Source organism: Myodes glareolus, chromosome 4 (genome assembly GCF_982192425.1).
Source record: "Myodes glareolus chromosome 4, mMyoGla1.1, whole genome shotgun sequence".
In the NCBI taxonomy this organism is placed as follows: domain Eukaryota; kingdom Metazoa; phylum Chordata; class Mammalia; order Rodentia; family Cricetidae; genus Myodes; species Myodes glareolus.
In genome coordinates, this window is record NC_142029.1 from 47,830,971 (window position 1) to 47,846,539 (window position 15,569).

The window sequence follows — 15,569 nt, forward strand, 5'->3', positions numbered from 1 at the left end:
AATGATACCTCTTTTATTGATATTAAATATTAAAATACTATAAAATGAAAAAGAGCCTTGACTATGTTGCCTTTTTACCTGTGTTGTTCGTATTCCACAAAGAACAATTTTATTTCATAATGGGTTTGTCTTGGTATTTTGCAAAATGAGGGCTTGCTTGTTGGGGGTTCCTGTCCTGCCTGGTTTCTGTTCTCCCACCAGGTCTCACAGCCGTTTAGCCCCAAATAAAAATCACACAGAGGTCTCCATAAGTTATAAATTGATTGGCCCATTAGCTCAGGCTTTGTATTAGCTTTGTAATTAGCCCATTATTCTAGTATATGTTAGCCACATGACTCAGTACCTTTTTCAGTGGGCCAGGTCACATCATGCTTCTTCCATGTCTGGACAGGACTGGAGAGGAATGGGTTTCTTCCTTCCCACAATTCTCCTGTTCTCATTGCCTTGCTTCTACTTCTTGCCTGGCTACTGGCCAATCAATGTTTATTTAAAACCTAATTGTCAGAATACAGAATTGTCCTGCACCATTTTCCCCTCTGTTTTTTTTTAATAAAGGAAAATATCCACAGTCCTTTTTTTTTGGGAGTTTGGATGGAGTATTCTAGGTTACTTCCTGCTGGTTGGGCATATTGGCAATCTTATGGTTACCTAAAGAAAATTTAGAATTAGAATCAAGGCCTGACTGAAATATCCTGTGAGTCTTGATCATCTCAGGCAGCAGTCTTGAATCTGTTCTAGATGTAGAACTCAGACATATTGGCCATCTGTTCCTACTGGAGATTCCTACTGGTCTTCCTTGATCAAACTGGATTTTTCTTAACTCAAAATAAATTCACAGCCTCTCCTTACCTGTGGAAACAAAAGCAAAATCTCTTCTCCAAAGTAACATACCTTTTGACTTCGATTTTGAAGTCGAGGTATTTTCAAAATGCCTATCTTGGATTAATTCAGCAGCATTTATACGCAAATATCTTTTAGCAGCTGCTGCTCCTTCCTCAGCATTCAAACAATTCAAAGAAAGCATAATAATATTCAATATCCAGATTCTCTGTGTGTTTTCCCTCTTTACGTGGCTTTATTTTAAACTCTATACCTTTTATTTTCACTTTTAATTTTTTGAGACAGGTTCTCTGCAAAACTTTGCCTGTCTTGGAACTCCCTCTGTAGACCAGGCTGTCTTTGAACTCACGGAGATGCACATGCCTCTGCCTCCCAAGTGCTGTGATTAAAGGTGTGTGGTACAACACCTTGAATTTGCAGAGGTCTCTCTGCCTCTGCCCCCAAGTGTTGTGATTAAATATGTTTGCCACAACACCCAACTACTCTCTTTCTTTTTTTATTTTACAGACTTTAACCTTTAGCCTGCATATATTTTTAACACACTGTAAACCATTTAAAGGTTTTCTTCATCTTTGAATCTCTCTTTAGCTCTCTCTTTTTTTTATGACCATGTGAGTCTTTAATTTGCTAAGCAATATGGAGAGGGATTAAAGTGGTTTTGACATCTGGATCCAGCCCATTCCTTAGCTTCTTGAAATCCCAGGCTCATGGCAGAGGTACCTGGCTAGAGCCTTGTTTATTGTCACGACTCTATGGGGTTTCAAGGTCCTTGCCAGCAAGGAAGTTGCAACATTGTGTCCACAAACATCCCACAAATGCTCTCTCTGTAGCCAGACCTCTTGTCTCAAAGAGTCAGAGTTTGCACTGGCACAACGACCCAGAAAGCCTGCCTTTTAAAACGGCACATCTTTTTCCCCCTGCGGTCAGCTTTTTCCAACACCATTTAACTGTTTTGTGGCAGGACCTCTTAAAGAGCTGCAGGGTTTTCAGCTAAAGCTGAGTCAGGAAGCCTCTCTTAAATGAGATGGCTTGCCTCTAGGAAGCAGAACAGATCCGAGAAATTGCTGCTACCAAGAAGCCAGGCTTTACTCCATTCTTTTCTGTCTAGAATTACTTCCCAAGCTCTCTCAGATTTTATGTGGATGCAATCATCCATATGTTGGGCATCATTCATCTGTTGCATGGAGAGCAGGTTCTTTCTTCTCTGTTACAGGAGGAGCGGGCTGCTCGTTGTCCCAGCCACCTGGCTATCTTACACCCGAAATAATCACACGGAAACTGTGTTCATTTAAACACTGCTTGGCCCATTAGCTCTAACTTCTTATCGGCTAGCTCTTACATCTAAATTTAACCCATTTCTGTTAATCTGTGTGTCACCACGTGACTGTGGCTTACTACAAGTTTCTAACCAGCGTCCGTCTCAGGCAGGAGATCCATGGCATCTGCCACTCTGCCTTTATTCCCAGTATTCAGTTCTGTCTACTCTGCCTACCTAAGTTCCACCCTATCAACTAGGTCAAGGCAGTTTCTTTATTCATTATCCAATGAAAGCAACACATAAACAGAAGGATCTCCTACACCAGTGTTGGTCTTATTTTCCTAACTTGTCAGAATTATTTATTAGAACGAAAGCTTGACATCAGTGCTAGAGATCTTTATGAAGTATGCTCAAAACCTTCACTTGACTTCTAACTCAATAAAAATACTATATAGCTCTATGTATGCATATACATATACATGCAGCTATATTTTACTTAACTGTCTTATTGGTGCCAAGTAGAATCACAGATGTGCTGGATATTTTCATTCCAACTTGAAACAGGCTACAGTCATCTGAGAGAAGGGAAACCCGTTTGAGAAAATGCCTCCATCACAAGTGACTGTGGGCAAGCCTGTAGAGCATTTTCTTAGTTATTGATCAGGAATGAGCAGACAATTGTTGGCAGGGTTTCCCTGGTCTGGAGGTGGTGGGTTCTATAAGGAAGTAGGTTGAGCAGCAATGTTGAGCAAGCAAATAAGAAGGATCACTCCATCACTTTGCTTTAGTCCCTGCCTCCAGGTTCTTGTCCTTTTGAGTTCTTGTCCTGACTTTTTTTGATGATGAAAAGTGATGAGAAAGTGTAAAGGAATAATCCATTAGACATAAAGCTGTAAATATTTTATCTAAGGAAATATTTTGAGGTCTATAAAGTTAGTTGTGGGTTAGTTTTACAACTTAGGATAGAAAGTGAATCAGGTAGAAAACTTTGGAGTCACCAACATAGAATAGATAATGGAGCATTTTCTCTGAGAGTACCAAAAACAAATGACTTGGATATTGTGAATATAATTCTTACCTGATAATTGCTCTTATTTTGTATATTTTTTACTGTGTTAGAATTAAAACCTCCCCCTTTTACTCAAATAAATAGCAAAAACGTGACATATTTTGATTGTACTCTGATGCTCCTGAGACTACCAATTATATTTGTCTTGAATCACAGGGCAGAGCTACAGATCAGGTGACTAGAAATAACAAAAGTCAAAGATTGGGCTTAGGGATAGGAATCAAAGAAAATACTCATTAAAGGAAAGGTAGGAACATGCATTGTGGTGTGGAAAGTCCTTCAGTATATGTGTTGCTTTTATTGGTTAATGAATAAAGAACCTGCTTTCGGTCATTGGCTTAACAGAATAGAGACAGACTGGAAGAGATATAAAGAGAGAGAGAGCAGGCAGAGTCAAGAGATATCAAGAGAGGGAAAGAAGCAAACTGTTAGCTGAAACCTTGCCAGTAGTCCATGAGCCTCAAGGTAAAATAAAAAGAATGGAAATGGGTTAAATCTGGATGTAAGTGCTAGTCAACAATATGCTTAAGTGATTGGTCAAAGCAATGATTTAAACAATAGTTCCTGTGCGATTATTTTGGGAGTCTGTGTGGCAGGGATATGAACAAGCAGCCTCCAACAACACACGAGAATATTCTCCGTTTGACAGTATAAAGAACAAGTATGGGCCCTGATATGGATGTTGGGATAAATTGGTGAAATGGCCAACCTATGCTAGACAGGACCTCCCGGGCACAAGTATCAATCAACCTGACATACTGTGGTTTGGCAGTTTTTCTGCTATCTTTGACTCTACTCCCTGTTCCAATTTGAAGAAAAACTCAGGCTTAGGGATGAAATACCAAGTTAATAAGAAATAGGGTACGATTTGAAATATTCTGCAAGTATTATTCTTTGAAGAAAGAGAAAAGCAGGTTTTAGGATCTGTGAAATAAAAGAACAAACGTGTACCATTCACTAGAGAGCACTGAACAGTCATGTCATCCATGACCTAGAAGCATAATCCTAGTTGGGTTGTGGTAGAACAGGCCTTTGAATCCATCACTGGAGAAGCAGAGGCAGGCAGATCTCTGTGAATTTAAGGCCAACCTCATCTACAGAGGGAGTTCTATGACAGAAAGGGCTACAAAGAGAAACCCTATCACAAAAAAGAAACAGAAGGAAGCTGACTCCTAATGAGCCCTAAGTGCTTGCTCCTGAGAATTGCCAATGACAGCATGTTGCTATAGGTCTCCAGCATCTCACTGCTGTAAGGCATCTTCTGAGTATCTTTGAGATTCTGCCACTCATCCCAGCTGAAGTTCATAGATGAAGACAGAGTATTCCCATCCTGTCAGCTACTTCTGCATTACCACACAGAGGCTTGTCTTAATTGGAATTGCTTGACCAACAACTCAGACTTGTTACTAGATAATTATTACACTTAAATTAACCCATATTTCTTATACATGCTTTGCCACATGACTCATATCTTGGTAAGTCCTTTTCTAAATCTCCCGCTGATGTAGGAGGGTCATCTGTCTATTGTGTTACTTTCATTGGTTCATAAAGAAACTGCTTTGGTTTGATAGGTCAGAATTTAGATAGGTGGAGTAGACAGAACATAATGCTGGGAGAAAGAAGCAGAGTCAGTCAGTTGCCATGACTCTCCTCTCCAAGACAGATGCAGGTTCGGATCTCTTCCGGTATGCCACGACCTCGTGGTGATATACAGATTATTAGATATGGGTTAAGCAATATGTAAGAGGTAGCCAATAAGAGGCTACAGATAATGGGCCAGGCAGTGTTTAAATGAATACAGTTTCTGTGTAATTATTTTGGGTAAAGCTAGCCAGGCGGTGGGAAGCATCCCGCTGTTCCTTTTACAGAGTGGCGCCCAACATGGTAACTAACTTCACGTAAAACCTAAGAGGGCTTTAAAAGGAATTCTACACATAAATATAGAATTTAACACAGCTTTTTGCTGTTTGCTAGGACATGCCGTAGAGAGATTTCCTGTTTCAGCCATTGCGGCAGAAAAAAAGCTGCGTCATTTTAAAACGCGGCTTCCTGGGCTGTGCCGCTGCTGCAAACTCTGGCTTTAAAGCATTTCAATGGCTTTTATGGAACTGGATGTTTGTGTGCCCGCTCAGGATCGGGAAGAAAGTTCTCTGAGACCATGCCAATGCCTCAGCGCTCCCTGCCTGCACTGGGGCAGACTGCAAGCTCAGGCTTAGGCAGACTGGAGAGCATGGCGGATTTCTGCCGCCATACAGAGAGATGTTTGCAGGCTGTGCAGTGCTCTACGTGTCAGATTTGGCTGTAACTTGGATGAAAAGAGTTTCTATGCTGCACATTCAGTCTCAGAATTAAACTGCTGAGTGCGGCTCCAATGCGGACCTACTGTGTACCTGGAACTGTGAGTGGCTCTGAGGCTGGAGTGGCCCTGGCTCCACCCCGCCATGCTAAACTGTACTGACCTGAGGCAGAAATGATCACAATTATCGTAATAAAAGCACAGTTAAGGTTTAGACTGGGCAGGAAACAGGTGGTATCATATTACCCCTATGTGGCGCAAGCTAAAGTTTTTAAGAAGCACTTAGCATTTTAAGAACTGCTCCTGGACAGTAAAGAAGTACAGATTCACAATAGGACTCAGACATAAAAGATAGATTCAGACACAATAGATTCAGACATAAAAGACCTCTAAATGGGTCACAGTGTTGGATGACTGTATGTAGGCTTGGCAGAGAGAAGAAAAAGACTATAGAGAATAAAGTTAATGCCTTAAAAAAAGGGTAAAATCTTTAAAGAGACAGAGTACAGATAGTTATAGATTAAAAGAAATAAATAAAAATAAGCCACGTAAAAATGGAAAATTCACAGACAATTCTGATTCTGTATATTGTGTTTTCTTTAAAATGTTTGACTGTGAAGGAGCTAAGTACAGAGAAACATTTCATTGTATGTGCTGTCAAGCTAAACCAGAATGGATACTATAAGAGTATTATGACTTCAGAATTTGGATCTAAGGATATGACACTTTGGAAAGGCGGTTCTTCTTTTGTTTTCACAGAGAATGAGGCCCTGTGGATTGCTTCTATCCCAATATGGTATGATAGGCCACGTCCTCCTGAAAGGTTGCTGTGAACACCTTCAGAAAATTACTTCCTCAACTGCCGACTGAGATGAATCTAGCACACAGGTTATACCATGAAAGACCTGAATAACAGCACCCCTATTCAGCAGGAAGAAGTTTGGAGAGAAATAACTACGTCCATATTCCCAAATATTGTTTATAAGTGTTCTTTTACATTTAAAGGGGGATATGATATAGATATGAATAATTTGCATTGATATGGATTTTAAGGTCAAATTTGTTATATGTATATGCATTTCTGATCTTGATTAACGTATTGTGATTGCATAATTCATTTAAAAATGTAATGTATAATTAAGAAATATAGGTTGTTAATGGATAATCATCAATAATAGTCAAGCTTGTAGTCATGTTAGTTAGATTTTCTAGATATATAGAGATATATTTCAGTTAGATAGACATTATTCATATCTTTCAAAGACTACAGAATATGGCATTTAATGTTTTAATAACATTTTCATGACAATGAGACATGTCTGCTCCTGACAGCACCAAGCTGCTTCAAGAGGAAGATGGGCATTGAAGAGGCTCCTTATGGAATTTGATAGCCATTTGGGCAAGAAACTGTCTTGCCTGGAGTATTGCATTAACTGGACACAGAGAACCCACAGAGAGAGGACTGCTGAACTTACCTAAAGGAGAGATGGTCTTTTGGGGTTCCTGATTCATGAAAGAGTCTGCGCAACATTCTGTAGGACACAGGAGATAGTGACTGAACTGTCTTTGAAATTTCCTGCTTCATGGAAATGTCTGCTGGATACTATGGGCCTGTAGGCCGAAGATGGATGCCCCAACATTACAAAAGAACTTTGGGTGACTGTCCAGGCAGCGAGATGTCTCTGTCATTTCTAGAGTTTTGGAAGCTGCTTATTTCTTGTTTGCTTAGGTATTATTATATCCTTCTGGAGTCTTTGATGGAGTTGAAGAATGGTTAGTTATAGTTTTCCTTAGTTATGATAAAAGATAAAGTAGATATAAATATTGTAACTGTAATTCTTGCTTGATAACTGTTTTGTTATTTGCAATTTTACTGTGTTAAAGTAAAAGTCTTTCTTTTTTGTTTAAACAGAAAAAGGGAGAAATGATGTAGGAGGGTCATCTGTCTACTGTGTTACTTTGATTGGTCAATAAAGAAACTGCCTTGGCTTAATAGGTCAGAATTTAGATAGGTGGAGTAGACAGAACATAATGCTGGGAGAAAGAAGAAGAGTCAGTCAGTTGCCATGACTCTCCTCTCAGAGACAGACACAGGTTAGGATCTCTCCCGGTAAGCCACGACCTCGTGGTGGTATACAGATTATTAGATATGGGTTAAGCAATATGTAAGAGGTAGCCAATAAGAGGCTACAGATAATGGGCCAGGCAGAGTTTAAATGAATACAGTTTCCGTGTAATTTTTTCGGGTAAAGCTAGCCGGGCGGTGGGAAGCAGCCCGCCGTTCCTTTTACTACATCCCACTTTCTCAGCAGCCATCCGGTATCGACTTTTACTCTGTCCTCCTTTCCATTATTCTCAGTTTGGCTGTTCTGCCTAACTTTATCCTGTTCAGATACTGGCCAGTCAGTTTGTTTATTAAAACCATAATAGTGACATATATTAACACAATACAGAAGAATGATTCTACAGCACACCGTGGCATCCTCAAATAAGAAATAATCAGTTTCAGCATTCATAGACAAAGCTCTACATGCAAAAGAGTAATTCTGTGAGTCTTGGATTGTTAATTCAGACTAAAATGGTAGATGACTAAAGGTCACTCCTCTGTTCCAGACATTAAATGTAATACAGGAAAGCTGTGCCTTTCAATCTTTGTCCACATTCCCATTTCAGGTAAACTTTCTGTGATTGTGAATCATTTCTAAGGGTATATTTTGGTATAATTAAGATTTCACTGTATGGATTTGATTATTTCATAGATACCACATGTCAATTAAATATAATTCCCTTCTTTACTTTGATCTGCAAAATGAAGAGTTACTTATGAGTTCTGCTTCAGGTTTCACATTCAATTTCAAGCCATTTCTGAAGAGAAACTGACAAGAAATTAAAAACTACACTCAGTGCATTAATTACTTTTCATCTTGCACTTAAAGAAGCATCTGAAGTGGTTTGTTTTTCCTCAATTTCTGATGACATGATCCATCATGGTTACAGGAGGGTACATTAGCAGGTCACATTGTATGTGTAATTGGGAAGCTCTGAGAGTTGAATGCTTGTCCTCATTTGATTTCATAGTTTAACCCCTGTTTGCTCAGTCCTCTACACTAGCCCTCACTGAAAGAAGATATTCAGTTCAATTGCGCAGATGTTCCCCACGGTGTGTTTCCTTAGAGAATTACAAATCCATCAGCTCGAGAAAAATATGTCCCTAATCACACCATACACAGAGGTTTCCAAGGTCTTGAAATGGGTACATGGAATGAGGGAATGGACATATAAATTTCCAGTACTGAAACTGTTGAAGAACTTTCAAACTCTTATAGGATATCACAGTACTTCCATCCTGAGACTACACAACAAATCCCAAATATTTTCTCCCAAATACATGACCTATAGATATGACTGCATTGTTCATTTCCCTTGGTGCTCTATTTATATTTCAACATGTGACCAACTTAGGTCATGTGTGCTAATGCCAGGCTTTGCATGATTGGATTCAAGACTGTCTCTGAGAGCTTGTCACAAGCAATTAAATAAGAATCATTCCTTAAGATGTCCCAGTAAGTACTCAATCAGTTGTATCCAGATAAAATAGGAACACAGAATCTCTTGAGTGCAAAACTGGGGGTATGAGCATTTCAATATGTTTAACTTTTTCATCAGGAAGGTGTCCTAACTTTTATTTTTATAAAAATCTAAGGGAAGATATGGATGATAAGTAGATGAAATGATTGTGGTGAGGCTGAACCTTCTTCCCTGTGCAGATACCACAGTGTACACACTCACATTATTCCTATATATAGACTGATTAATATTTGATTCTAATATTAAGACAACTGTACCTCTGCATGTGTTTAAGTGGACTCCATGAAGCCACTTGGAAGATATTTTCTAGTGGCAATTCCATGAGTCAGAGAGAAGAAGACATTGTTATTTGGAGGGGGGTGGCATTTTTCAAGTTAATCTCCTGAGGGGCCCCTTAGAAGGCAGAGTGACTCTCTTCTGAACCTTCCTCTCAGTTGGGTGGATGAACAGGGACTTCTGGCAGAAGGGAGGATTTCATGGCTAAGAATTCAATATCATAGTCTTTATTAATGAAAATTTAGGGTTTGACATTCTTTGTGAGTTGAGGCAACTGAGTTATGGAAAAGGAATAGCCTTACTCCCTAGTGCTCAGAGATAATGATAAAGGCACACATATATATGGTAGAACATGCACACATGCACATGAACACAAGGAAACACAGGGTGTGAGGATATATGCAGGGGAACCCAGTGACAGATAAAAATGACTGAGCCATTATACCCATCCTTTGGGATGTCTTCTGAAGAATTGTGAGGTAGAAACATCAGCTTTTCCTGCCCTGAACTTTCCTTTTCCCCTTCCTTCCTTTTATCTTCAGAAGCACGGAGAATAACCAGAACCTGTGGCTCAGACTAATGCAGGGACACATAGAGCTACCTTTACTGTATAAGGGCAATAGCAATCGTTTGAGTCCCAGAGTAACTGCAGCAGCTGTCTGCATAGATCAGCACAGATTAGCTGCTGAGTTATCATTTTGTATCCACCTGGGGGCACTTTTCATGATATTTTGATATTTGGCTCCTTAGACTCATAAATTATAGCTTGGACATCCAGCTACATAGGTCCATGGTTTGGAACTTGTACATCCAGCATCACCCAGGAAGAGGTTTAGTCCAGTTTTGCTAGACCTGATAAAATACAGGCTCCAGCAGAGTCAGATGTTGTGGACAAAGCAAGCTCTCCCCTTCACATAACTTTTCTTACAGAAGTTCAGCTTAGCATGGCAGTAGAAACCCAAGGACCACAAGAACCATCAACACCTTCACTGATCTTGGAGTCCACAACACAGTCCACACCTGCAGAGGGAGAAGGTGAAGTAGGGTGTACTCTAGTCACATAGGAAAACTCCACAAGTTTAACAAATCAAGTTTCCTCATTCAGGGTTTTATGGGTAAGTTGTATGTCATTTTGATGTTTTTTCATCATCCTTTTACAAATCCCTTGAAATCTATCTTAACATACTCAGGGTGTTTGTGTTCTCTGAATTCTATACTCATCTCAAAATCTGACATACCATATAAATAATACAAAAATACTTTTGTCTCAGCTCTCCTTATTATTTATATCTCTCATTACATTGATCTCAGGTTTGCTCAAACTTTATTATCTTTTATTAGGTTTTATATAGTAAACAAAACATGAGTTTACAAACCTAGTTTTTTAAAAAAGTCTAGTAATGTTTATTTACAAGTTTTTAGAAAATAAGCAGTAGACTATGCAGACAGCCACTCACAGAACACCACAACTGTACAAAATTCAAAAATCAATAGATTATGGGGAACCGATCCATATCTATATATACATCTATATCCTAATTCCTACATCAATGGTTCCAGAAACATCATGGAAGAGGTGTCAGAAAGACAGTATGATTCAGAAAACCGGGAAGTGTGCTGTGAAATTATCTCTTCTTGACATGGCTCCAACCAGAACAAAACAATGAATATGTTGATGTGGAAACTTTTTGAAGAGATTCACCCCAGACCAAGAAGTAGCCTCTATCAGGGATGAACTTACTCACTGTTCACAAAATACAATATGGTCAGCCCCTGTGGAATTAACAAAACCCAAGAAGATGTGACTTTTCTATTGAGGGGTTTTTTTTTTCATTGACTCAGTTGAAGTGGACAGGAGAACTTAAATCCAGATCTTTTGAGGTGTGAGAATCCATCTAAATCTTGGACATGTTTTCTTGCGGCAGCCTTGTTGGGAATGTTTTCCTTTTTTTTTTTTTTTTTTTTTTTGATTTTTCAAAAAGTTTTCTCTGAGTTCTTAGACTGTCCTGAAACTCACTGTTTAGACCAGACTGGCCTTGACTCGTGGTAATCTGTTTGTCTCTCCCCCCCCTCCCCGAATACTGTTATTAAAGGTGTGTGCCACCACGGTCAGATTTTTCTTCATTGAACTATTTGAAATAGACAAATCAAACTAAAACCCAATCTTTTGAGCTGTGAGAATACACTTAAAATCTTGGTTATACCTTCTGTATATGGTGTAGCCTAGAAAAAGGAACAGTAAAAGGAATAGAGGGAAAAATGATGTAATTTTACTTTATGTAGCAAAATATTAGAAGTAAAGAAGAAAAACGAGGTGTCCAGGTGCAAAGGGATCAACAGTATCTCACTGAGATTCTGTGGTCTCTGGCACTGGTGACACACACCTTTAATCCCAGCACTTCAGAGGCAGAGGCAAGCAGATCTCCGTGAATTTTGGCCAGTCTGATCTACAGAGCTAGTTCCAGTAACGTCAAGGCTACACTGAGAAATCCAGTCTAAAAATAAAAAACGTTGCAGGTTCTGAAGTGGCTCACAAATGAATTTCCATATAATTCTCTGCCTCGTTAATTTGAACTTTACACAGCCCGAATTTGGCATTCTTGAACTCTGATGCCTTTATATTGTTGGAACTGAATTAGAATGACATATATGGAATAAATTTTATTTTTTTTGTTAATAAAGAAAAAGTTGAGTGTTTAAGTAAAGGCTATGGGTGTGGAAGGACTTTCTATTGAGGTGAGTATGATAAGAACAAGGTGCACAAAATTCCCAAAGATGTATTAAAATTTTTAAAGATTTATTTACTTATTATGTACACAGTGTTTTGCCTGCATCCCAAAAGACAACAGATATCACTATAGATGGTTGTAGTTACCATGTTGTAACTGGAAATTGAACTCAGGCCCTGTGGATGAGCCATCAATGTTCTTAACTTATGAGATATCTGGGAGGCAGAAGCAGGTGGATCTCTATGAATTTGAGGTCAGCCTGTTGTACAAGAACTAGTTCCAAGACAGGCATCAAATCTACAAAGGGAGACACTGTCCCAAGAAAGCAAAAAAATTTTTTTTTAGATTTCCATTAATAATATTTTAATGTTGATATCTACTCAAATTACAGACTCATGATACAATCGTTTGTTATAATATCAAATGCAAAATATTATCAGAATGGAAAATAATTAGATACTGCAAAATATTGAAGAAAAATTAATTTTTTTGGCAAGATCTCAGTTCATATCGTAGGCAGGCCTTGAAGTAAAACTCCCTCTGCTTCAGCAGGCCATTCCCTAGGTCTCTAGGATTAAAGGTGTGAGCTGCCACACCCAGCTAAGCAGTCACCCAGGGAAGCTTGTTGTGAAGATTTGCTTGTGGAGGTTGGCCTCAGAGTTAATTCAATCTCCCATCCATTCAGAATACTGCTATCGACAAAGGGTTATATAATGGAAGCATTAATGAAAGCAACCATGGGAGGAAGTAGGCGTGGTCTTTCGAGAGTATATAAGGACACTCCAGAGCTCAGCCAGGTGCATTCTTCACCAGAGCAGATAGAGTGTGTTTCCATACATTCTGGCTCTTCAACCACTGGATCGATCAACTGCAGACATTAAGGATTGGACCCCAGAGCTGAGGAAATAGTGTGGTATCCTCATCCAACACTGCTAAGGCCAGAGACAATTCCTTGGGTGAGTACACAGCTTACAGAGGAAATTCCGTTATTTTTCTTACATTAATATATGATTAAACTGAGTTTTCCGCTTAGAAATGATTGTTTTCTACTACCAAAAAAATTCTGTTCCCCTGTGGTCATCTTTATTCATCAATATAATGTGAGTTACTGAGATTCATGATATTTTAGATTTATCTATACACACTGTTTTGTTGCCCTTATGTACAATGCTCAAGGTACTTACTTACCTCTCACTTTTCAATTTGGATGTCTAAATTCAAAGAATACTTTTAGAGTATTTCCTTATGTACTTCACAGATGCCTTAGTTTTTGATGCCTCTAAATTAAGTGTACACATTTAATATATTAAAATTGTAAACTTTTTAGGTGTGAGTATCCACCTTAAATCTAGGTCACAGCTTTTGGTGCCAGCCTTGTGAGGGATTTCTTTGTGGGTTGATTCATTTTAGTGGAGAGATCCACCTAGATCTTTTGAGCTGTGAGAATCCACCTTCCATTTTGGCCACACCTTCTGGTTTCAGTTGAGAAAAAGGACGTGTAAAAGAAATAGAGGAAAAAATGATTCATGATTTCAACTAACAATGTATTAGAAATAAATGATGAAATCAATGCATTCAGGTGAAAAGCAATCAACTGTACCTGACTGAGATCCTGTAGGTTCTGCCTGGTGGTGATGAGACACATTTAATCTCCCCACTTCAGGAGCAGAAGGAGGAAGATCTCAGTGAATTCCTGGTCAAGCTGATTCACAGAGCTAGGTCCAGGAAAGTCAAGGCTGCACAGAGTCTCTGAAAATAAATGTTGTAGGTTCTGAACTTCCTCACATCTGAATTCTCACACAGTTTTCTGGCTTGTTAATTTGAACTGTACACAGCTTAGCCAGGCATTTTGGAAATTTATTGTCACTCTATGTTGTAAAAAGAGTGGCAGGCTGTGTTCCCTCTGGTATCCAGGCTCCCCGGCTAGTTAAACCGGAAATAATTACACGGAAATTGTATTCATTTAAACACTGCCTGGCCCATTGTCTCCAACCCCTTATTGTCTAACTCTCACATCTTAATTAACCCATTTCTAATAATATTTGTAGCACCACGAGGTCGTGGCTAACCGGAAAGATTCTAATCCAAGTCCATCATGGAGAGAAGAGCCATGGCATCTGCTCTCTCTGACCCTGCTTCTTTCTCCCAACATCCTGTTCTGTCTACTCAGCCTAACTAAGCTACTGTGCTATCAAAAGCCAAGGCAGTTTCTCTATTAACCGATGAAAGTAACACATAGAAAGAAGACCCACCTACATCAACTCTACTCTGTTGGAACTGAATTGAAATGATCTATATAAAATAAACTTCTTCATTGAAAAAGAGAAATTGGGTGCTTAAGGAAATGGGATGGATGTTGAAGGAGTTGCAGTTGAGGTAAATATGATGAAAACAATGTAAACAAAATTCTCAAAAAGTTCTTCAGATTTTTTAAAAGTTTATTTATTTTTTATGTACAAATTGTTCTGCCTGCACACCAGAAGATACCATATCTCATTATAGATGGCTGTAGCACTATGTGGTAACTGGAAATTGAACTGAGGACCTCTGGTAGGGCACTCAGAGTTTTTAACCTCTGAGCCATCTCTGAACACCTTTAAAATTAATTTTTTAAATTTCTATTAAGAACTTTCTAATGTTGATATTTGGTAAAATCACAGATTGTTGGCATCATCATTATCAAGAGTGAAATAAATGCACATGACACAAAGTATTTAGATACTGTAAAATATTGTAGGGAAATTACTACCATTTTTGACAAGTTCTCAGTTCATATTCTAGGCAGGCCTTGAACTAAAACTCCTTCTGCTTCAGCTGCTAATTCTCTTGGACTCTAGGATTAAAGGTGTGAGCTTCCACACCCAGTTAAGCAGTCACTCAGGAAACCTTGTTGTAGAGATTTGCTTGTGGGGATTGGCCACAGCTAATTCCATGTTCCATTCAACTAGAATACTGCTACTTTCAGAAGGTTACGTATTTGTATTTGTGAAAACAGCTATGGAAGGAAGTAGGCACGGTTTTTAGAGACTATATGAGCCCACTCCATGGCCCAGCCAGGTCTATTTTTCACCAGAGCAGACAGAGTGCGTTTCTATACATTCTGGTTCCTTGACTGCTGGATTGATCATCTGCACCCATTGAGGATTGAACACTAGAGCTGAGGTAATGTTGGGGTGTACCCACTAACAGTGCTGAAATCTGAAACAATTCCATGTGTGAGTGTATAGTTTACAGGAGGAAAATTGTTGTTAGTTCTTATTCATAATTTTTTTACCCAAGTGAGATTTCTGCTTAGACATTACTGTTTGCCATTTACCCAAAAAGATTGTGTTTCATGTTGTCATCTTTCTTTATAAATAAAATATTACCTAGAGTGAATGATAATTTTAAATTTATCTATACACACTCTTTCGTTACTGGATCACAGAGATCCACCTGCCTCTGCCTCCCAGAGTACTGGGATTAAAGGCATGTGCCACCACTGCCTGACTCACAAGCTCCTGTTCAATATTG